Consider the following 26,276-nt stretch of genomic DNA (forward strand, 5'->3'; position numbering starts at 1 on the left):
AACAATTATCCAAGTAAGCCATTCCACATTGTTGATTTTCTTGGACTCGGATGTCACGCAGGTAGCTATAATCTCCCACGTGGTAAGGTCAATTGCTGCTGTAACCACAAATGCACGACTGACTTCTGTTGTTGATTTCATTTGTTTGTTATTTCCTTCTATGTTTCTCATTCTAACACTTTTCATCGTATTGCACAGGAACGAAAGCTTGACACAGGTGTCTAAGGAAACCACTTTGGTATAAGGGACTGTTCTTATTCCCTTCTTTTTGTTTAATGAACAATTATCCAAGTAAGCCATTCCACATTGTTGATTATCTTGGACTCGGATGTCACGCAGGTAGCTATAATCTCCCACGTGGTAAGGTCAATTGCTGCCGTAACCACAAATGCACGAATGACTTCTAATGTTGATTTCATTTGTTTGTTATTTCCTTCAATGTTTCTCATTTTAACACTTTTCATCGTATTGCACAGGGACGAAAGCTTGACACGCGTGTCTAAGGAAACCACTTTGGTATAAGGGACTGTTCTTATTCCCTTCGTTTTGTTTAATGAACAATTATCCAAGTAAGCCATTCCACATTGTTGATTTTCTTGGACTCGGATGTCACGCAGGTAGCTATAATCTCCCACGTGGTAAGGTCAATTGCTGCTGTAACCACAAATGCACGACTGACTTCTGTTGTTGATTTCATTTGTTTGTTATTTCCTTCTATGTTTCTCATTCTAACACTTTTCATCGAATTGCACAGGGACGAAAGCTTGACACACGTGTCTAAGAAAACCACTTTGGTATAAGGGACTGTTCTTATTCTTTTTTTTGTTTAATCAACAATTATCCAAGTAGGCCATTCCACATTGTTGATTATCTTGGACTCGGGTGTCACGAAGGTAGCTATAATCTCCCACGTGGTAAGGTCAATTGCTGCTGTAACCACAAATGCACGACTGACTTCTAATGTTGATTTCATTTGTTTGTTATTTCCTTCAATGTTTCTCATTCTAACATCTTATTGCACAGGGACGAAAGCTTGACACACGTGTCTAAGGAAACCACTTTGGTGTGAGGGACTGTTTTTATTCCCTTCTTTTTGTTCAATAAACAATTATCCAAGTAAGCCATTCCACATTGTTGATTTTCTTGGACTCGAATGTCACGCAGGTAGCTATAATCTCCCACGTGGTAAGGTCAATTGCTGCTGTAACCACAAATGCACGACTGACTTCTGTTGTTGATTTCATTTGTTTGTTATTTCCTTCTATGTTTCTCATTCTAACACTTTTCATCGTATTGCACAGGGACGAAAGCTTGACACACGTGTCTAAGGAAACCACTTTGGTATAAGGGACTGTTCTTATTCTCTTTTTTTGTTTAATCAACAATTATCCAAGTAGGCCATTCCACATTGTTGATTTTCTTGGACTCGGATGTCACGCAGGTAGCTATAATCTCCCACGTGGTGAGGTCAATTGCTGCTGTAACCACAAATGCACGACTGACTTCTGTTGTTGATTTCATTCGTTTGTTATTTTCTTCAATGTTTCTCATTCTAACACTTTTCATCGTAATGCACAGGGACGAAAGCTTGACACACGTGTCTATGGAAACCACATTGGTATAAGGGACTGTTCTTATTCTCTTTTTTTGTTTAATCAACAATTATCCAAGTAGGCCATTTCACATTGTTGATTTTCTTGGACTCGGATGTCACGAAGGTAGCTATAATCTCCCACGTGGTAAGGTCAATTGCTGCTGTAACCACAAATGCACGACTGACTTCTAATGTTGATTTCATTTGTTTGTTATTTCCTTCAATGTTTCTCATTCTAACACTTCTCATCGTATTGCACAGGGACGAAAGCTTGACACACGTGTCTAAGGAAACCACTTTGGTATAAGGGACTGTTCTTATTCCCTTCTTTTTGTTCAATCAACAATTATCCAAGTGAGCAATTCCACATTGTTGATTTTCTTGGACTCGAATGTCACGCAGGTAGCTATAATCTCCCACGTGGTAAGGTCAATTGCTGCTGTAACCACAAATGCACGACTTACTTCTGTTGTTGATTTCATTTGTTTGTTATTTCCTTCTATGTTTCTCATTCTAACACTTTTCATCGTATTGCACAGGAACGAAAGCTTGACACAGGTGTCTAAGGAAACCACTTTGGTATAAGGGACTGTTCTTATTCCCTTCTTTTTGTTTAATGAACAATTATCCAAGTAAGCCATTCCACATTGTTGATTATCTTGGACTCGGATGTCACGCAGGTAGCTATAATCTCCCACGTGGTAAGGTCAATTGCTGCTGTAACCACAAATGCACGAATGACTTCTAATGTTATTTGTTTGTTATTTCCTTCAATGTTTCTCATTTTAACACTTTTCATCGTATTGCACAGGGACGAAAGCTTGACACGCGTGTCTAAGGAAACCACTTTGGTATAAGGGACTGTTCTTATTCCCTTCGTTTTGTTCAATGAACAATTATCCAAGTAAGCAATTCCACATTGTTGATTTTCTTGGACTCGGATGTCACGCAGGTAGCTATAATCTCCCACGTGGTAAGGTCAATTGCTGCTGTAACCACAAATGCACGACTGACTTCTGTTGTTGATTTCATTTGTTTGTTATTTCCTTCTATGTTTCTCATTCTAACACTTTTCATCGTATTGCACAGGAACGAAAGCTTGACACAGGTGTCTAAGGAAACCACTTTGGTATAAGGGACTGTTCTTATTCCCTTCTTTTTGTTTAATGAACAATTATCCAAGTAAGCCATTCCACATTGTTGATTATCTTGGACTCGGATGTCACGCAGGTAGCTATAATCTCCCACGTGGTAAGGTCAATTGCTGCTGTAACCACAAATGCACGACTGACTTCTAATGTTGATTTTATTTGTTTGTTATTTCCTTCAATGTTTCTCATTCTAACACTTCTCGTCGTATTGCACAGGGACGAAAGCTTGACACACGTGTCTAAGGAAACCACTTTGGTATAAGGGACTGTTCTTATTCCCTTCTTTTTGTTCAATCAACAATTATCCAAGTAAGCAATTCCACATTGTTGATTTTCTTGGACTCGAATGTCACGCAGGTAGCTATAATCTCCCACGTGGTAAGGTCAATTGCTGCTGTAACCACAAATGCACGACTGACTTCTGTTGTTGATTTCATTTGTTTGTTATTTCCTTCTATGTTTCTCATTCTAACACTTTTCATCGTATTGCACAGGGACGAAAGCTTGACACGCGTGTCTAAGGAAACCACTTTGGTATAAGGGACTGTTCTTATTCCCTTCGTTTTGTTTAATGAACAATTATCCAATTAAGCCATTCCACATTGTTGATTTTCTTGGACTCGGATGTCACGCAGGTAGCTATAATCTCCCACGTGGTAAGGTCAATTGCTGCTGTAACCACAAATGCAGGACTGACTTCTGTTGTTGATTTCATTTGTTTGTTATTTCCTTCTATGTTTCTCATTCTAACACTTTTCATCGTATTGCACAGGAACGAAAGCTTGACACAGGTGTCTAAGGAAACCACTTTGGTATAAGGGACTGTTCTTATTCCCTTCTTTTTGTTTAATGAACAATTATCCAAGTAAGCCATTCCACATTGTTGATTATCTTGGACTCGGATGTTACGCAGGTAGCTATAATCTCCCACGTGGTAAGGTCAATTGCTGCTGTAACCACAAATGCACGACTGACTTCTAATGTTGATTTCATTCGTTTGTTATTTCCTTCAATGTTTCTCATTCTAACACTTTTCGTCGTATTGCACAGGGACGAAAGCTTGACACGCGTGTCTAAGGAAACCACTTTGGTATAAGGGACTGTTCTTATTCCCTTCGTTTTGTTTAATGAACCATTATCCAAGTAAGCCATTCCACATTGTTGATTTTCTTGGACTCGGATGTCACGCAGGTAGCTATAATCTCCCACGTGGTAAGGTCAATTGCTGCTGTAACCACAAATGCACGACTGACTTCTGTTGTTGATTTCATTTGTTTGTTATTTCCTTCTATGTTTCTCATTCTAACACTTTTCATCGTATTGCACAGGAACGAAAGCTTGACACGCGTGTCTAAGGAAACCACTTTGGTATAAGGGACTGTTCTTATTCCCTTCGTTTTGTTCAATGAACAATTATCCAAGTAAGCAATTCCACATTGTTGATTTTCTTGGACTCGGATGTCACGCAGGTAGCTATAATCTCCCACGTGGTAAGGTCAATTGCTGCTGTAACCACAAATGCACGACTGACTTCTGTTGTTGATTTCATTTGTTTGTTATTTCCTTCTATGTTTCTCATTCTAACACTTTTCATCGTATTGCACAGGAACGAAAGCTTGACACAGGTGTCTAAGGAAACCACTTTGGTATAAGGGACTGTTCTTATTCCCTTCTTTTTGTTTAATGAACAATTATCCAAGTAAGCCATTCCACATTGTTGATTATCTTGGACTCGGATGTCACGCAGGTAGCTATAATCTCCCACGTGGTAAGGTCAATTGCTGCTGTAACCACAAATGCACGACTGACTTCTGTTGTTGATTTCATTTGTTTGTTATTTCCTTCAATGTTTCTCATTCTAACACTTTTCGTCGTATTGCACAGGGACGAAAGCTTGACACGCGTGTCTAAGGAAACCACTTTGGTATGAGGGACTGTTCTTATTCCCTTCTTTTTGTTTAATGAACAATTATCCAAGTAAGCCATTCCACATTGTTGATTTTCTTGGACTCGGATGTCACGCAGGTAGCTTTAATCTCCCACGTGGTAAGGTCAATTGCTGCTGTAACCACTAATGCACGACTGACTTCTGTTGTTGATTTCATTTGTTTGTTATTTCCTTCTATGTTTCTCATTCTAACACTTTTCATCGTATTGCACAGGAACGAAAGCTTGACGCAGGTGTCTATGGAAACCACTTTGGTATAAGGGACTGTTCTTATTCCCTTCTTTTTGTTTAATGAACAATTATCCAAGTAGGCCATTCCACATTGTTGATTTTCTTGGACTCGGATGACACGCGGGTAGCTATACTCCCACGTGGTAAGGTCAATTGCTGCTGTAACCACAAATGCACGACTGACTTCTGTTGTTGATTTCATTCGTTTGTTATTTTCTTCAATGTTTCTCATTCTAACACTTTTCATCGTATTGCACAGGGACGAGAGCTTGACACACGTGTCTATGGAAACCACATTCGTATAAGGGACTGTTCTTACTTCATTCTTTCTGTATAATGATCAATTATCCAAGTAAGCCATTCCACATTGTTGATTTTCTTGGACTCGGATGACACGCGGGTAGCTATACTCCCACGTGGTAAGGTCAATTGCTGCTGTAACCACAATTGGACGGCTGACTTCTGTTGTTGATTTCATTTGTTTGTAATTTCCTTCAATGTTACTCAATCTAACACTTCTCATCGTATTGCACAGGGACGAAAGCTTGACACACGTGTCTATGGAAACCACATTGGTATAAGGGACTGTTCTTATTCCCTTCTTTCTGTATGATGATCAATTATCCAAGTAAGCCATTCCACATTGTTGATTTTCTTGGACTCGGATGACACGCAGGTATCTATAATCTGTAACGTGGTAAGGTCAATTGCTGCTGTAACCACAAATGCACGACTGACTTCTGTTGTTGATTTCATTTGTTTGTTATTTCCTTCAATGTTTCTCATTCTAACACTTTTCATCATATTGCACAGATACGAAAGCTTGACACACGTGTCTAAGGAAACCACTTTGGTATAAGGGACTGTTCTTATTCAATTCTTTTTGTTTAATGAACAATTATCCAAGTAAGCCGTTCCACATTGTTGATTTTCTTGGACTCGGATGTCACGCAGGTAGCTATAATCTCCCACGTGGTAAGGTCAATTGCTGCTGTAACCACAAATGCACGACTGACTTCTGTTGTTGATTTCATTCGTTTGTTATTTTCTTCAATGTTTCTCATTCTAACACTTTTCATCGTATTGCACAGGGACGAGAGCTTGACACACGTGTCTATGGAAACCACATTCGTATAAGGGACTGTTCTTACTTCATTCTTTCTGTATAATGATCAATTATCCAAGTAAGCCATTCCACATTGTTGATTTTCTTGGACTCGGATGTCACGCTGTAACTATAATCTCCCACGTGGTAAGGTCAATTGCTGCTGTAATCACAAATGCACGACTGACTTCTGTTGTTGATTTGATTTGTTTGTTATTTCCTTCAATGTTTCTCATTCTAACACTTCTCATCGTATTGCACAGGGACGAAAGCTTGACACACGTGTCTATGGAAACCACATTGGTATAAGGGACTGTTCTTATTCCCTTCTTTCTGTATAATGATCAATTATCCAAGTGAGCCATTCCACATTGTTGATTTTCTTGGACTCGGATGTCACGCAGGTAGCTATAATCTCCCACGTGGTAAGGTCAATTGCTGCTGTAACCACAAATGCACGACTGACTTCTGTTGTTGATTTCATTCGTTTGTTATTTTCTTCAATGTTTCTCATTCTAACACTTTTCATCGTATTGCACAGGGACGAGAGCTTGACACACGTGTCTATGGAAACCACATTCGTATAAGGGACTGTTCTTACTTCATTCTTTCTGTATAATGATCAATTATCCAAGTAAGCCATTCCACATTGTTGATTTTCTTGGACTCGGATGTCACGCTGTAGCTATAATCTCCCACGTGGTACGGTCAATTGCTGCTGTAACCACAAATGCACGACTGACTTCTGTTGTTGATTTCATTCGTTTGTTATTTTCTTCAATGTTTCTCATTCTAACACTTTTCATCGTATTGCACAGGGACGAAAGCTTGACACACGTGTCTATGGAAACCACATTGGTATAAGGGACTGTTCTTATTCCCTTCTTTCTGTATAATGATCAATTATCCAAGTGAGCCATTCCACATTGTTGATTTTCTTGGACTCGGATGACACGCAGGTAGCTATTATCTTTTACGTGGTAAGGTCAATTGCTGCTGTAACCACAAATGCACGACTGACTTCTGTTGTTGATTTCATTTGTTTGTTATTTCCTTCAATGTTTCTCATTCTAACATTTTTCATCGTATTGCACAGGGACGAAAGCTTGACACACGTGTCTGAGGAAACCACTTTGGTATAAGGGACTGTTCTTATTCCCTTCTTTTTGTTTAATGAACAATTATCCAAGTAAGCCGTTCCACATTGTTCATTTTCTTGGGCTCGGATGTCACGCAGGTAGCTGTAATCTCCCACGTGGTAAGGTCAATTGCTGCTGTAACCACAAATGCACGACTGACTTCTGTTGTTGATTTCATTCGTTTGTTATTTTCTTCAATGTTTCTCATTCTAACACTTTTCATCGTATTGCACAGAGACGAAAGCTTGACACGCGTGTCTAAGGAAACCACTTTGGTATAAGGGACTGTTCTTATTCCCTTCTTTTTGTTTAATGAACAATTATCCAAGTAAGCCATTCCACATTGTTGATTTTCTTGGACTCGGATGTCACGCAGGTAACTATAATCTCCCACGTGGTAAGGTCAATTGCTGCTGTAACCACAAATGCACGACTGACTTCTGTTGTTGATTTCATTCGTTTGTTATTTTCTTCAATGTTTCTCATTCTAACACTTTTCATCGTATTGCACAGGGACGAAAGCTTGACACACGTGTCTAAGGAAACCACTTTGGTATAAGGCAATTGTCGGTTGACTTCTGTTGTTGATTTCATTCGTTTGTTATTTCCTTCAATGTTTCTTACTCTAACACTTTTTGTCGTATTGCTGAGGGATGAAAGCTTGACACACGTGTCTAAGGAAACCACTTTGGTATAAAGGACTGTTCTTATTTCCTTTTTTTTGTTTAATCAACAATTATCCAAGTAAGCCGTTCCACATTGTTGATTTTCTTGGGCTCGGATGTCACGCAGGTAGCTGTAATCTCCCACGTGGTAAGGTCAATTGCTGCTGTAACCACGAATGCACGACTGACTTCTGTTGTTGATTTCATTCGTTTGTTATTTTCTTCAATGTTTCTCATTCTAACACTTTTCATCGTATTGCACAGTGACCAAAGCTTGACACACGTGTCTAGGGAAACCACTTTGGTATGAGGGACTGCTCTTCTTCCCTTTTTTCTTTTTGATGAACAATTATCCAAGTAAGCCATTCCACATTGTTGATTTTCTTGGACTAGGATGTCACGCAGCTAGCTATAATCTCCCACGTGGAAAGGTCAATTGCTGCTGTGACCACAAATGCACGACTGACTTCTGTTGTTGATTTCATTTGTTTGTTATTTTCTTCTATGTTTCTCATTCTAACACTCTTCATCGTATTGCACAGGGACGAAAGCTTGACACACATGTCTGAGAAAACCACTTTGGTATGAGGGACTGTTCTTATTCCCTTTTTTTTTGTTTAATCAACAATTATCCAAGTGAGCCATTCCACATTGTTGATTTTCTTGGACTCGGATGTCGCGCATGTAGCTACAATCTCTCAAATGGTAAGGTCAATTGCTGCTGTAACCAAAACTGGACGGCTGACTTCTGTTGTTGATTTCATTTGTTTGTTATTTCCTCCAATATTTCTTATTAAGCCATTCCACATTTTTGATTTCCTCCCACGTGGTAAGGTCAATTGCTGCTGTAACCAAAACTGGACGGTTGACTTCTGTTGTTGATTTCATTTGTTGTTATTTCCTTCAATGTTTCTTACTCTAACACTTTTTGTCGTATTGCTGAGGGATGAAAGCTTGACACACGTGTCTAAGGAAACCACTTTGGTATAAGGCAATTGTCGGTTGACTTCTGTTGTTGATTTCATTCGTTTGTTATTTCCTTCAATGTTTCTTACTCTAACACTTTTTGTCGTATTGCTGAGGGATGAAAGCTTGACACACGTGTCTAAGGAAACCACTTTGGTATAAAGGACTGTTCTTATTTCCTTTTTTTTGTTTAATCAACAATTATCCGAGTAGGCCATTCCACATTGTTGATTTTCTTGGACTCGGATGTCTCGCAGGTAGCTATAATCTCCCACGTGGTAAGGTCAATTGCTGCTGTAACCACAAATGCACGACTGACTTCTGTTGTTGATTTCATTTGTTTGTTATTTCCTTCAATGTTTCTCATTCTAACACTTTTCGTCGTATTGCACAGGGACGAAAGCTTGACACGCGTGTCTAAGGAAACCACTTTGGTATAAGGGACTGTTCTTATTCCCTTCGTTTTGTTTAATGAACAATTATCCAAGTAAGCCATTCCACATTGTTGATTTTCTTGGACTCGGATGTCACGCAGGTAGCTTTAATCTCCCACGTGGTAAGGTCAATTGCTGCTGTAACCACTAATGCACGACTGACTTCTGTTGTTGATTTCATTTGTTTGTTATTTCCTTCTATGTTTCTCATTCTAACACTTTTCATCGTATTGCACAGGAACGAAAGCTTGACGCAGGTGTCTATGGAAACCACTTTGGTATAAGGGACTGTTCTTATTCCCTTCTTTTTGTTTAATGAACAATTATCCAAGTAGGCCATTCCACATTGTTGATTTTCTTGGACTCGGATGACACGCGGGTAGCTATACTCCCACGTGGTAAGGTCAATTGCTGCTGTAACCACAATTGGACGGCTGACTTCTGTTGTTGATTTCATTTGTTTGTAATTTCCTTCAATGTTACTCAATCTAACACTTCTCATCGTATTGCACAGGGACGAAAGCTTGACACACGTGTCTATGGAAACCACATTGGTATAAGGGACTGTTCTTATTCCCTTCTTTCTGTATGATGATCAATTATCCAAGTAAGCCATTCCACATTGTTGATTTTCTTGGACTCGGATGACACGCAGGTATCTATAATCTGTAACGTGGTAAGGTCAATTGCTGCTGTAACCACAAATGCACGACTGACTTCTGTTGTTGATTTCATTTGTTTGTTATTTCCTTCAATGTTTCTCATTCTAACACTTTTCATCATATTGCACAGATACGAAAGCTTGACACACGTGTCTAAGGAAACCACTTTGGTATAAGGGACTGTTCTTATTCAATTCTTTTTGTTTAATGAACAATTATCCAAGTAAGCCGTTCCACATTGTTGATTTTCTTGGACTCGGATGTCACGCAGGTAGCTATAATCTCCCACGTGGTAAGGTCAATTGCTGCTGTAACCACAAATGCACGACTGACTTCTGTTGTTGATTTCATTCGTTTGTTATTTTCTTCAATGTTTCTCATTCTAACACTTTTCATCGTATTGCACAGGGACGAGAGCTTGACACACGTGTCTATGGAAACCACATTCGTATAAGGGACTGTTCTTACTTCATTCTTTCTGTATAATGATCAATTATCCAAGTAAGCCATTCCACATTGTTGATTTTCTTGGACTCGGATGTCACGCTGTAACTATAATCTCCCACGTGGTAAGGTCAATTGCTGCTGTAATCACAAATGCACGACTGACTTCTGTTGTTGATTTGATTTGTTTGTTATTTCCTTCAATGTTTCTCATTCTAACACTTCTCATCGTATTGCACAGGGACGAAAGCTTGACACACGTGTCTATGGAAACCACATTGGTATAAGGGACTGTTCTTATTCCCTTCTTTCTGTATAATGATCAATTATCCAAGTGAGCCATTCCACATTGTTGATTTTCTTGGACTCGGATGTCACGCAGGTAGCTATAATCTCCCACGTGGTAAGGTCAATTGCTGCTGTAACCACAAATGCACGACTGACTTCTGTTGTTGATTTCATTCGTTTGTTATTTTCTTCAATGTTTCTCATTCTAACACTTTTCATCGTATTGCACAGGGACGAGAGCTTGACACACGTGTCTATGGAAACCACATTCGTATAAGGGACTGTTCTTACTTCATTCCTTCTGTATAATGATCAATTATCCAAGTAAGCCATTCCACATTGTTGATTTTCTTGGACTCGGATGTCACGCTGTAGCTATAATCTCCCACGTGGTACGGTCAATTGCTGCTGTAACCACAAATGCACGACTGACTTCTGTTGTTGATTTCATTCGTTTGTTATTTTCTTCAATGTTTCTCATTCTAACACTTTTCATCGTATTGCACAGGGACGAAAGCTTGACACACGTGTCTATGGAAACCACATTGGTATAAGGGACTGTTCTTATTCCCTTCTTTCTGTATAATGATCAATTATCCAAGTGAGCCATTCCACATTGTTGATTTTCTTGGACTCGGATGACACGCAGGTAGCTATTATCTTTTACGTGGTAAGGTCAATTGCTGCTGTAACCACAAATGCACGACTGACTTCTGTTGTTGATTTCATTTGTTTGTTATTTCCTTCAATGTTTCTCATTCTAACATTTTTCATCGTATTGCACAGGGACGAAAGCTTGACACACGTGTCTGAGGAAACCACTTTGGTATAAGGGACTGTTCTTATTCCCTTCTTTTTGTTTAATGAACAATTATCCAAGTAAGCCGTTCCACATTGTTCATTTTCTTGGGCTTGGATGTCACGCAGGTAGCTGTAATCTCCCACGTGGTAAGGTCAATTGCTGCTGTAACCACAAATGCACGACTGACTTCTGTTGTTGATTTCATTCGTTTGTTATTTTCTTCAATGTTTCTCATTCTAACACTTTTCATCGTATTGCACAGAGACGAAAGCTTGACACGCGTGTCTAAGGAAACCACTTTGGTATAAGGGACTGTTCTTATTCCCTTCTTTTTGTTTAATGAACAATTATCCAAGTAAGCCATTCCACATTGTTGATTTTCTTGGACTCGGATGTCACGCAGGTAACTATAATCTCCCACGTGGTAAGGTCAATTGCTGCTGTAACCACAAATGCACGACTGACTTCTGTTGTTGATTTCATTCGTTTGTTATTTTCTTCAATGTTTCTCATTCTAACACTTTTCATCGTATTGCACAGGGACGAAAGCTTGACACACGTGTCTAAGGAAACCACTTTGGTATAAGGCAATTGTCGGTTGACTTCTGTTGTTGATTTCATTCGTTTGTTATTTCCTTCAATGTTTCTTACTCTAACACTTTTTGTCGTATTGCTGAGGGATGAAAGCTTGACACACGTGTCTAAGGAAACCACTTTGGTATAAAGGACTGTTCTTATTTCCTTTTTTTTGTTTAATCAACAATTATCCAAGTAAGCCATTCCACATTGTTGATTTTCTTGGGCTCGGATGTCACGCAGGTAGCTGTAATCTCCCACGTGGTAAGGTCAATTGCTGCTGTAACCACGAATGCACGACTGACTTCTGTTGTTGATTTCATTCGTTTGTTATTTTCTTCAATGTTTCTCATTCTAACACTTTTCATCGTATTGCACAGTGACCAAAGCTTGACACACGTGTCTAGGGAAACCACTTTGGTATGAGGGACTGCTCTTCTTCCCTTTTTTCTTTTTGATGAACAATTATCCAAGTAAGCCATTCCACATTGTTGATTTTCTTGGACTAGGATGTCACGCAGCTAGCTATAATCTCCCACGTGGAAAGGTCAATTGCTGCTGTGACCACAAATGCACGACTGACTTCTGTTGTTGATTTCATTTGTTTGTTATTTTCTTCTATGTTTCTCATTCTAACACTCTTCATCGTGTTGCACAGGGACGAAAGCTTGACACACATGTCTGAGAAAACCACTTTGGTATGAGGGACTGTTCTTATTCCCTTTTTTTTTGTTTAATCAACAATTATCCAAGTGAGCCATTCCACATTGTTGATTTTCTTGGACTCGGATGTCACGCATGTAGCTACAATCTCTCAAATGGTAAGGTCAATTGCTGCTGTAACCAAAACTGGACGGCTGACTTCTGTTGTTGATTTCATTTGTTTGTTATTTCCTCCAATATTTCTTATTAAGCCATTCCACATTTTTGATTTCCTCCCACGTGGTAAGGTCAATTGCTGCTGTAACCAAAACTGGACGGTTGACTTCTGTTGTTGATTTCATTTGTTGTTATTTCCTTCAATGTTTCTTACTCTAACACTTTTTGTCGTATTGCTGAGGGATGAAAGCTTGACACACGTGTCTAAGGAAACCACTTTGGTATAAAGGACTGTTCTTATTTCCTTTTTTTTGTTTAATCAACAATTATCCGAGTAGGCCATTCCACATTGTTGATTTTCTTGGACTCGGATGTCTCGCAGGTAGCTATAATCTCCCACGTGGTAAGGTCAATTGCTGCTGTAACCACAAATGCACGACTGACTTCTGTTGTTGATTTCATTTGTTTGTTATTTCCTTCAATGTTTCTCATTCTAACACTTTTCATCGTATTGCACAGGGACGAAAGCTTGACACACGTGTCTATGGAAACCACATTGGTATAAGGGACTGTTCTTACTTCATTCTTTCTGTATAATGATCAATTATCCAAGTAAGTCATTCCACATTGTTGATTTTCTTGGACTCGGATGTCACGCAGGTAGCTATAATCTCCCACGTGGTAAGGTCAATTGCTGCTGTAACCACAAATGCACGACCGACTTCTGTTGTTGATTTCATTCGTTTGTTATTTTCTTCAATGTTTCTCATTCTAACACTTTTCATCGTATTGCACAGGGACGAAAGCTTGACACACGTGTCTATGGAAACCACATTGGTATAAGGGACTGTACTTACTTCATTCTTTCTGTATAATGATCAATTATCCAAGTAAGTCATTCCACATTGTTGATTTTCTTGGACTCGGATGTCACGCAGGTAGCTATAATCTCCCACGTGGTAAGGTCAATTGCTGCTGTAATCACAAATGCACGACTGACTTCTGTTGTTGATTTGATTTGTTTGTTATTTCCTTCAATGTTTCTCATTCTAACACTTCTCATCGTATTGCACAGGGACGAAAGCTTGACACACGTGTCTATGGAAACCACATTGGTAAAAGGGACTGTTCTTATTTCCTTTTTTCTGTATAATGATCAATTATCCAAGTAAGCCATTCCACATTGTTGATTTTCTTGGACTCGGATGACACGCAGGTAGCTATAATTTTTTACGTGGTAAGGTCAATTGCTGCTGTAACCACAAATGCACGACTGACTTCTGTTGTTGATTTCATTTGTTTGTTATTTCCTTTAATGTTTCTCATTCTAACACTTTTCATCGTATTGCACAGGGACGAAAGCTTGACACACGTGTCTAAGGAAACCACTTTGGTATAAGGGACTGTTCTTATTCCCTTTTTTTTGTTCAATCAACAATTATCCAAGTGAGCCATTCCACATTGTTGATTTTCTTGGACTCGGATGTCACGTATGTAGCTACAATCTCTCAAATGGTAAGGTCAATTGCTGCTGTAACCAAAACTGGACGGCTGACTTCTGTTGTTGATTTCATTTGTTTGTTATTTCCTCCAATATTTCTTATTAAGCCATTCCACATTTTTGATTTCCTCCCACGTGGTAAGGTCAATTGCTGCTGTAACCACAAATGCACGACTGACTTCTGTTGTTGATTTCATTCGTTTGTTATTTCCTTCAATGTTTCTTACTCTAACACTTTTTGTCGTATTGCTGAGGGATGAAAGCTTGACACACGTGTCTAAGGAAACCACTTTGGTATAAAGGATTGTTCTTATTTCCTTTTTTTTGTTTAATCAACAATTATCCGAGTAGGCCATTCCACATTGTTGATTTTCTTGGACTCGGATGTCTCGCAGGTAGCTATAATCTCCCACGTGGTAAGGTCAATTGCTGCTGTAACCACAAATGCACGACTGACTTCTGTTGTTGATTTCATTTGTTTGTTATTTCCTTCAATGTTTCTCATTCTAACACTTCTCATCGTATTGCACAGGGACGAAAGCTTGACACACGTGTCTATGGAAACCACATTGGTATAAGGGACTGTTCTTATTCCCTTCTTTCTGGCCATTGACCTTAACACGTGGGAGATTATAGCTACCTGCGTGACATCGTAGTCCAAGAAAATCAACAATGTGGAATGGCTCACTTGGATAATTGTTCATCGAAATGAAAAAAGGGAATAAAAACAGTCCCTTATACCAAAGTGGTTTCCTTAGACACGTGTGTCAAGCTTTCGTCCCTGTGCAATACGATGAAAAGTATTAGAATGTGAAACATTGAAGAAAATAACAAACGAATGAAATCAACAACAGAAGTCAGTCGTGCATTTGTGGTTACAGCAGCAATTGACCTAACCACGTGGGAGGTTATAGCTCCCTGCGTGACATCCGAGTCCAAGGAAATCAACAATGTGGAATGGCTTACTTGGATAATTGTTCATTAAACAAAAAGAAGGGAATAAGAACAGTCCCTCATACCAAAGTGGTTTCCTTAGACACATGTGTCAAGCATTCGTCCCTGTGCAATACGATGAAAAGTGTTAGAATGAGAAACATAGAAGGAAATAACAAACAAATGAAATCAACAACAGAAGTCAATCATGCATTCGTGGTTACAGCACGAATGGACCTTACCACGTGAGAGATTATAGCTACCTGCGTGACATCCGAGTCCAAGAAAATCAACAATGTGGAATGGCTTACTTGGATAATTGTTCATTAAACAAAAAGGAGGGAATAAGAACAGTCCCTTATACCAAAGTGGGTTCCTTAGACACATGTGTCAAGCTTTCGTCCCTGTGCAATACGATGAATAGTGTTAGAATGAGAAACATTGAAGAAAATAACAAACGAATGAAATCAACAACAGAAGTCAGTCGAGCATTTGTGGTTACAGCAGCAATTGACCTTACCACGTGGGAGATTATAGCTACCTGCGTGACATCCGAGTCCAAGAAAATCAACAATGTGGAATGGCTTACTTGGATAATTGTTCATCAAAAAGAAAAAAGGGAATGAGAACAAACCCTTGTGGTTTCCGTAGACACGTGTGTCAAGCTTTCGTCCCTGTGCAATACGATGAAAAGTGTTAAAATGAGAAACATAGAAGGAAATAACAAACAAATGAAATTAACAACAGAAGTCAGTCGTGCATTTGTGGTTACAGCAGCAATTGACCTTACCACGTGGGAGATTATAGCTAGCTGCGTGACATCCTAGTCCAAGAAAATCAAAAATGTGGAATGGCTTACTTGGATAATTGTTCATCAAAAAGAAAAAAGGGAATAAGAACAGTACCTCATACCAATGTGGCTTCCTTAGACACGAAAGTCAAGCTTTCGTCCCTGTGTAATACGATGAAAAGAGTTAGAATGAGAAACATTGAAGGAAATAACAAACAAATGAAATCAACAACAGAAGTCAGTCGTGCATTTGTGGTTACAGCAGCAATTGACCTCACCACGTGTGAGATTATAACTACCTGCGTGACATTCGAGTCCAAGAAAATCAACAATGTGGAATGGCTTACTTGGATAATTGATCATTATACAGAAAGAATGGAATAAGAACAGTCCTTTATACCGATGTGGTTTCCATAGACACGTGTGTCAAGCTTTCGTCCCTGTGCAATACGATGAAAAGTGTTAGAATGAGAAACATTGAAGAAAATAACAAACGAAAGAAATCAACAACAGAAGTCAGTCGTGCATTTGTGGTTACAGCAGCAATTGACCTTACCACGTTAAAGATTATAGCTACCTGCGTGTCATCCGAGTCCAAGAAAATCAACAATGTGAAATGGCTTACTTAGATAATTGATCATCATACAGAAAGAAAGGGAATAAGAACAGTGTCTTATACCAATGTGGTTTCCATAGACACGTGTGTCAATCTTTCGTCCCTGTGCAATACGATGAGAAGTGTTAGAATGAGAAACATTGAAGGAAATAACAAACAAATGAAATCAACAACAGAAGTCAGCCGTCCAATTGTGGTTACAGCAGCAATTGACCTTACCACGTGGGAGATTATAGCTACCCGCGTGTCATCCGAGTCCAAGAAAATCAACAATGTGGAATGGCTTACTTGGATAATTGTTCATTAAACAAAAAGAAGGGAATAAGAATAGTCCCTTATTCCAAAGTGGTTTCCTTAGACACGTGTGTCATGCTTTCGTCTCTGTGCAATACGATGAAAAGTGTTAGAATGAGAAACATAGAAGGAAATAAAAAACAAATGAAATCAACAACAGAAGTCAGTCGTGCATTTGTGGTTACAGCAGCAATTGACCTTACCACGTGGGAGATTATAGCTACCTGCGTGACATCCGAGTCCAAGAAAATCAACAATGTGGAATGGCTTACTTGGATAATTGATCATTATACAGAAAGAATGAAGTAAGAACAGTCCCTTATACCAATGTGGTTTCCATAGACACGTGTGTCAAGCTTTCGTCCCTGTGCAATACGATGAAAAGTGTTAGAATGAGAAACATTGAAGAAAATAACAAACGAATGAAATCAACAACAGGAGTCAGTCGTGCATTTGTGGTTACAGCAGCAATTGACCTTACCACGTAAAAGATTATAGCAACCTGCGTGTCATCCGAGTCCAAGAAAATCAACAATGTGGAATGGCTTACTTGGATAATTGATCATTATACAGAAAGAAGGGAATAAGAACAGTCCCTTATACCAATGTGGTTTCCATAGACACGTGTGTCAAGCTTTCGTCCCTGTGCAATACGATGAGAAGTGTAAGAATGAGAAACATTGAAGGAAATAACAAACAAATCAAATCAACAACAGAAGTCAGTCGTGCATTGGTGATTACAGCAGCAATTGACCTTACCACGTGGGAGATTATAGCTACCTGCGTGACATCCGAGTCCAAGAAAATCAACAATGTGGAATGGCTTACTTGGATAATTGATCATTATACAGAAAGAATGAAGTAAGAACAGTCCCTTATACCAATGTGGTTTCCATAGACACGTGTGTCAAGCTTTCGTCCCTGTGCAATACGATGAAAAGTGTTAGAATGAGAAACATTGAAGAAAATAACAAACGAATGAAATCAACAACAGAAGTCAGTCGTGCATTTGTGGTTACAGCAGCAATTGACCTTACCACGTGGGACATTATAGCTACCTGCGTGACATCCGAGTCCAAGAAAATCAACAATGTGGAACGGCTTACTTGGATAATTGTTCATTAAACAAAAAGAATTGAATAAGAACAGTCCCTTATACCAAAGTGGTTTCCTTAGACACGTGTGTCAAGCTTTCGTCCCTGTGCAATACGATGAAAAGTGTTAGAATGAGAAACATTGAAGGAAATAACAAACAAATGAAATCAACAACAGAAGTCAGTCGTGCATTTGTGGTTACAGCAGCAATTGACATTACCACGTTACAGATTATAGCTACCTGCGTGTCATCCGAGTCCAAGAAAATCAACAATGTGGAATGGCTTACTTGGATAATTGATCATCATACAGAAAGAAGGGAATAAGAACAGTCCCTTATACCAATGTGGTTTACATAGACACGTGTGTCAAGCCTTCGTGCCTGTGCAATACGATGAAAAGTGTTAGAATGAGAAACATTGAAGGAAATTACAAACAAATGAAATCAACAACAGAAGTCAGTCGTGCATTTGTGGTTACAGCAGCAATTGACCTTACCACGTGGGAGATTATAGCTACCTGCGTGACATCCGAGTCCAAGAAAATCAACAATGTGAAATGGCTTACTTGGATAATTGTTCATTAAACAAAACGAAGGGAATAAGAACAGTCCCTTATACCAAAGTGGTTTCCTTAGACACCTGTGTCAAGCTTTCGTCCCTGTGCAATACGATGAAAAGTGTTAGAATGAGAAACATAGAAGGAAATAACAAACAAATGAAATCAACAACAGAAGTCAGTCGTGCATTTGTGGTTACAGCAGCAATTGACCTTACCACGTGGGAGATTATAGCTACCTGCGTGACATTCGAGTCCAAGAAAATCAACAATGTGGAATTGCTTACTTGGATAATTGTTGATTGAACAAAAAGAAGGGAATAAGAACAGTCCCTTATACCAAAGTGGTTTCCTTAGACACGTGTGTCAAGCTTTCGTCCCTGTGCAATACGATGAGAAGTGTTAGAATGAGAAACATTGAAGGAAATAACAAACAAATGAAATCAACATTAGATGTCAGTCGTGCATTTGTGGTTACAGCAGCAATTGACCTTACCACGTGGGAGATTATAGCTACCTGCGTGACATCCGAGTCCAAGATAATCAACAATGTGGAATGGCCTACTTGGATAATTGTTGATTAAACAAAAAAAAGAGAATAAGAACAGTTCCTTATACCAAAGTGGTTTCCTTAGACACGTGTGTCAAGCTTTCGTCCCTGTGCAATACGATGAAAAGTGTTAGAATGAGAAACATAGAAGGAAATAACAAACAAATGAAATCAACAACAGAAGTCAGTCGTGCATTTGTGGTTACAGCAGCAATTGACCTTACCACGTGGGAGATTATAGCTACCTGCGTGACATCCGAGTCCAAGAAAATAAACAATGTGGAATAGCCTACTTGGATAATTGTTGATTGATCAAAAAAAAAAATAAGAACAGTCCCTTATACCAAAGTGGTTTCCTTAGACACGTGTGTCAAGCTTTCGTCCCTGTGCAATACGATGAGAAGTGTTAGAATGAGAAACATTGAAGGAAATAATAAACAAATGAAATCAACAACAGAAGTCACTTAACCTCGGTCTCCGCCGTGATTTCGCGTGGAATTTCGTCATAGCGGACGTGTCCAAGGCCATCATCGGGGTGGACTTTTTAACCCATTACGACCTCCTCGTGGATCTGCGCAACGGACTCTTACTTGACCGATCCACGAGTCTCAGTGTCACGGGACGAGACTCCAAGTGCGCGACTATCGCCGGAATTCGGACATCCGCAGGCGATACTCGATATCACGCGTTGCTCCAGCAGTTCCCGGAGCTGACGCGCCCCGATGGCGCTTGCAAAGCAGCGGATGTGAAACACCGTACAGTACATCACATCCACACCACACCCGGACAACCCGTCTTCCAGAAGCCACGTCGCCTAGCCGCGGACCGTTACCTCGCCGCTAGGAAGGAATTCGAATCCATGCTTCAATTGGGGATTTGTCGCCCATCGAAGAGCAGTTGGGCTTCGCCACTCCACATGGTGCCAAAGAAGGGAGACGAATGGCGCCCTTGTGGAGACTACCGGGGACTAAACGCGCGCACTTTACCAGACCGGTATCCAGTGCGCCACATCCAGGACTTCGCCCAAATGCTCCGTGGAAAGTCAATTTTCTCCACCATTGACCTGGTACGAGCGTACCATCATATCCCGGTGGCCCCTGAAGACGTGGAGAAGACGGCCATCACCACTCCGTTCGGATTATTCGAATTCCCGGCAATGAGCTTTGGACTACGAAACGCAGCCCAAACATTCCAGCGGTTCATCGACGAGGTTCTCCGGGGACTCGACTTCGTATATGCCTATATTGACGACCTACTGGTGGCCTCCTCGTCCGAGGAAGAGCATCATGAACACCTACGCATTCTATTCGAACGTCTCCAGCGGTACGGAATTGTCGTCAATTCAGCGAAATGTCACTTTGGCGCTAAGGAAGTAAAGTTCTTGGGATACCTAGTATCTGGTGATGGAACAAAACCACTCCCCGAGAAAGTCGCTGCCATCCGCGAATATCCCAGGCCAACAACAGCAAAAGATCTCCGACAATTCCTTGGCATGTTGAACTTCTACAGGCGTTTCATGCCCGGAACTGCTAAGACCCAGGCACCACTCAATGACCTGCTCCAAGGAAACATCAAAAAGAAGACACCAGTGAATTGGAACGACAACGCTGATGCCGCATTCGCCGCATGCAAGGAAGAACTTGCAAAAGCGACACTTCTGGCACACCCCGAACTTGGCGCCGAGGTCTCTTTGGTTTGTGATGCATCGGACCACACAATTGGAGCTGCACTACATCAACGGGTTGGCAACGAGTGGGAACCACTCGGTTTTTTTTCGAAGAAGCTGGCTGGCGCTGAGTGCAAGTACAGCGCCTACGATCGGGAACTCCTGGCCATCTACAAGTCGGTCAAGTACTTCCGACACATGGTTGAAGGACGCCACTTCTTCATTTTTACTGACCATAAGCCGTTGACCTTCGCCTTCAGTCAAAAGTCCGATCAATGCTCCCCACGCCGATACCGCCACCTGGACTTCATCGGGCAGTTCACTACAGATATCCGGCATATATCCGGAAAAGAAAACGTCGTCGCAGATGCCCTTTCCAGGGTGGACGAGATCGCAGCACCACTCGACTTCGAGGCCCTCGCAGCATCCCAGCAATGTGACCCAGAGCTCCAGGAGTTCCGCCAGAAGCAAGACTCTGGCTTACTTCTACGCCAAGTCACGATACCCGGATCCAACGCTGCCGTCTTCTGCGATATATCCACCACTAAGGCACGACCCTTCCTGACGGCTCCATTCCGGAAACCAGCTTTTGACGCCATCCACGGCCTGTCCCATCCAGGCGCCAAGGCCACCACAAAGCTGATGAGCCAGCGATACGTCTGGCCCTCCATTTCCAAAGATTGCCGAACGTGGTCCCGAGTCTGCATCCAGTGCCAGCGGTCAAAAGTGTCACGACATGTTTCGTCTCCGATCGGTAACTTTACACCGCCGTCGAGCCGTTTCGAACATGTGCACATCGACCTGATCGTGATGCCATTTTCCAAAGGATATCGGTATTGCCTCACCTGCGTCGATCGATTTTCTCGATGGCCAGAAGCGATACCGCTCCAAGACCAGACAGCAGAAACCGTCGCCCGAGCATTTTACACTAACTGGGTTGCCAGGTTTGGCGTCCCGCTCCGGGTAACTACAGACCAAGGACGTCAATTCGAGTCCTACCTATTTCGCTGCTTGAATAAGCTACTAGGGACGGACCACCTCAGAACCACGGCGTACCACCCGGCCGCCAACGGAATGGTCGAACGACTCCACCGTCAGCTCAAAGCTTCCATTAAATGCTTGGACTCTGACACATGGGTCCACACACTACCCACTGCACTACTGGGGATCCGCGCCGCTTGGAAAGAAGATCTCCAATCCACCACCGCTGAGATGATATACGGAGAACCACTCCGTCTTCCTGGTGAGTTCCTGGGTTCGACGTCGACGATGAACCTGGATAACTCCGACGATTTCGTTCGCGACCTGCGCCAGCACTTTCAGGCGCTCCGACCAGTCAGTGGCACCAGGCACGGTGAGCGGAAGATCTTCGTCTTTAAAGATCTCGCCACCGCATCCCACGTCTTCGTAAGGCACGACGCCGTTCGGCGTCCGCTCCAGCACCCCTACGATGGACCGTTTGAGGTGGTTTCTCGAGCCGAAAAGCACTACACCCTCCGAATTCACGGTACCAACGTCCCGGTCTCGATCGACAGGCTGAAACCAGCCTACATCGCGGTCAGCGAAAATTCACCGGAGGACGCTGTAAATTCGAACAAGGACGATCAAGACGAAGGAATTCTTCTCTTTGTACCAGACGAGAACTCACCCCCGGCCCAACAACCCATCCCACCTGCTCCAGCAGAACCAGAGGCAGCAACGCAAGCGCCAGCAGTACGACGACCTTACACGACCAGATCAGGTCGGCAAGTTCATTTCCCCGAGCGTTTCCAGGCGGGGATGTAATATATCGTTAATCACTAGCAAGGGGGTACTGTGGGGATTACAGATTCCTGCGTTACCATCATGGTGGCGCCGCCAACCAGGTTAACGCTTCCCCCAACAGAGGGCGCAACAATCTGTTTAAGCCTCGAAGTACACATCTTAAACGGAATATAAGCCGAAGATTTCCTGTCAGATATTAACCTGCCTTACGCAGCACTTTGAGTTTTATATTATATCTGTTTGTATATTTTATTTTACTGTTTTATTTTTTCCCCGCTAACCAGGAGTAGGCAGATAGAGGCCTAGTTAGCGCATGTCCTGTTACAGTTGTCCCGAGGTTAATCAGATTGAGGCATGATTAAACCCCAGCATCGACCAAGTCGTCACGCTGTCCCAAAATTACGATGAAAAGTGTTAGAATGAGAAACATTGAAGAAAATAACAAACGAATGAAATCAACAACAGAAGTCAGTCGTGCATTTGTGGTTACAGCAGCAATTGACCTTACCACGTGGGAGATTATAGCTACCTGCGTGACATCCGAGTCCAAGAAAATCAACAATGTGTAACGGCTTACTTGGATAATTGTTCATTAAACAAAAGAATTGAATAAGAACAGTCCCTTATACCAAAGTGGAATCTTTAGACACGTGTGTCAAGCTTTCGTCCCTGTGCAATACGATGAAAAGTGTTAGAATGAGAAACATTGAAGGAAATAACAAACAAATGAAATCAACAACAGAAGTCAGTCGAGCATTTGTGGTTACAGCAGCAATTGACCTTACCACGTTACAGATTATAGCTACCTGCGTGTCATCCGAGTCCAAGAAAATCAACAATGTGGAATGGCTTACTTGGATAATTGATCATCATACAGAAAGAAGGGAATAAGAACAGTCCCTTATACCAATGTGGTTTCCATAGACACGTGTGTCAAGCTTTCGTCCCTGTGCAATACGATGAGAAGTGTTAGAATGAGAAACATTGAAGGAAATAACAAACAAATGAAATCAACAACAGAAGTCAGCCGTCCAATTGTGGTTACAGCAGCAATTGACCTTACCACGTGGGAGATTATAGCTACCCTCGTGTCATCCGAGTCCAAGAAAATCAACAATGTGGAATGGCTTACTTGGATAATTGTTCATTAAACAAAAAGAAGGGAATAAGAACAGTCCCTTATACCAAAGTGGTTTCCTTAGACACGCGTGTCAAGCTTTCGTCCCTGTGCAATACGATGAAAAGTGTTAGAATGAGAAACATTGAAGAAAATAACAAACGAATGAAATCAACAACAGAAGTCAGTCGTGCATTTGTGGTTACAGCAGCAATTGACCTTACCACGTGGGAGATTACAGCTACCTGCGTGACATCCGAGCCCAAGAAAATGAACAATGTGGAACGGCTTACTTGGATAATTGTTCATTAAACAAAAAGAAGGGAATAAGAACAGTCCCTTATACCAAAGTGGTTTCCTTAGACACGTGTGTCAAGCTTTCGTCCCTGTGCAATACGATGAAAAGTGTTAGAATGAGAAACATAGAAGGAAAAAACAAACAAATGAAATCAACAACAGAAGTCAGTCGTGCATTTGTGGTTACAGCAGCAATTGACCTTACCACGTGGGAGATTATAGCTACCTGCGTTACATCCGTGTCCAAGAAAATCAACAATGTGGAATGGCTTACTTGGATAAATGTTCATTGAACAAAAAGAAGGGAATGAGAACAGTCCTTATACCAAAGTTGTTTCCTTAGACACGTGTGTCAAGCTTTCGTCCCTGTGCAATACGATGAAAAGTGTTAGAATGAGAAACATTGAAGAAAATAACAAACGAATGAAATCAACAACAGAAGTCAGTCGTGCATTTGTGGTTACAGCAGCAATTGACCTTACCACGTGGAAGATTATAGCTACCTGCGTTACATCCGAGTACAAGAAAATCAACAATGTGGAATGGCTTACTTGGATAATTGTTCATTAAACAAAAAGAAGGGAATAAGAACAGTCCCTCATACCAAAGTGGTTGCCTTAGACACGTGTGTCAAGCTTTCGTCCCTGTGCAATACGATGAAAATTGTTAGAATGAGAAACATAGAAGGAAATAACAAACAAATGAAATCAACAACAGAAGTCAATCGTGCATTCGTGGTTACAGCAGCAATGGACCTTACCACGTGGGAGATTATAGCTACCTGCGTGACATCCGAGTCCAAAAAAATCAACAATGTGGAATGGCTTACTTGGATAATTGTTCATCAAAAAGAAAAAAAAAGGAATGAGAACAAACCCTTGTGGTTTCCTTAGACACGTGTGTCAAGCTTTCGTCCCTGTGCAATACGATGAAAAGTGTTAGAATGAGAAACATAGAAGGAAAAAACAAACAAATGAAATCAACAACAGAAGTCAGTCATGCATTTGTGGTTACAGCAGCAATTGACCTTACCACGTGGGAGATTATAGCTAGCTGCGTGACATCCTAGTCCAAGAAAATCAACAATGTGGAATCGGAATAAGAACAGTCCCTCATACCAATGTGGCTTCCTGAGACACGTAAGTCAAGCTTTCGTCCCTGTGCAATACGATAAAAAGTGTTAGAATGAGAAACATAGAAGGAAAAAACAAACAAATGAAATCAACAACAGAAGTCAGTCGTGCATTTGTGGATACAGCAGCAATTGACCTTACCACGTGGGAGATTATAGCTACCTGCATGACATCCGATTCCAAGAAAATCAACAATGTGGAATGGCTTACTTGGATAATTGTTCATTGAACAAAAAGAAGAGAATAAGAACAGTCCTTATACCAAAGTTGTTTCCTTAGACACGTGTGTCAAGCTTTCGTCCCTGTGCAATACGATGAGAAGTGTTAGAATGAGAAACATTGAAGAAAATAACAAACAAATGAAATCAACAACAGAAGTCAATCGTGCATTCGTGGTTACAGCAGAAATGGACCTTACCACGTGGGAGATTATAGCTACTTGCGTGACATCCGAGTCCAAAAAAATCAACAATGTGGAATGGCTCACTTAGATAATTGTTCATCAAAAAGAAAAAAGGGAATGAGAACAAACCCTTGTGGTTTCCTTAGACACGTGTGTCAAGCTTTCGTCCCTGTGCAATACGATGAAAAGTGTTAGAATGAGAAACATTGAAGAAAATAACAAACGAATGAAATTAACAACAGAAGTCAGTCGTGCATTTGTGGTTACAGCAGCAATTGACCTCACCACGTGGGAGATTATAGCTAGCTGCGTGACATCCGAGTCCAAGAAAATCAACAATGTGGAATGGCTCACTTGTATAATTGTTCATTAAACAGAAAGAAGGGAAAAAGAACAGTCCCTTATACCAAAGTGGTTTCCTTAGACACGTGTGTCAAGCTTTCGTCCCTGTGCAATACGATGAACAGTGTTAGAATGAGAAACATTGAAGAAAATAACAAACGAATGAAATCAACAACAGAAGTCAGTCGTGCATTCGTGTTTACAGCAGCAATTGACCTTACCACGTGGGAGATTATAGCTACCTGCGTGACATCCGAGTCCAAGAAAATCAACAATGTGGAATGGCTTATTTGGATTATTGTTCATCAAAAAGAAAAAAGGGAATAAGAACAGTCCCTTATACCAATGTGGTTTCCTTAGACACGTGTCAAGCTTTCGTCCCTGTGCAATACG

Source organism: Harmonia axyridis, chromosome X, assembly GCF_914767665.1.
Source record: "Harmonia axyridis chromosome X, icHarAxyr1.1, whole genome shotgun sequence".
NCBI classification, from domain to species: domain Eukaryota; kingdom Metazoa; phylum Arthropoda; class Insecta; order Coleoptera; family Coccinellidae; genus Harmonia; species Harmonia axyridis.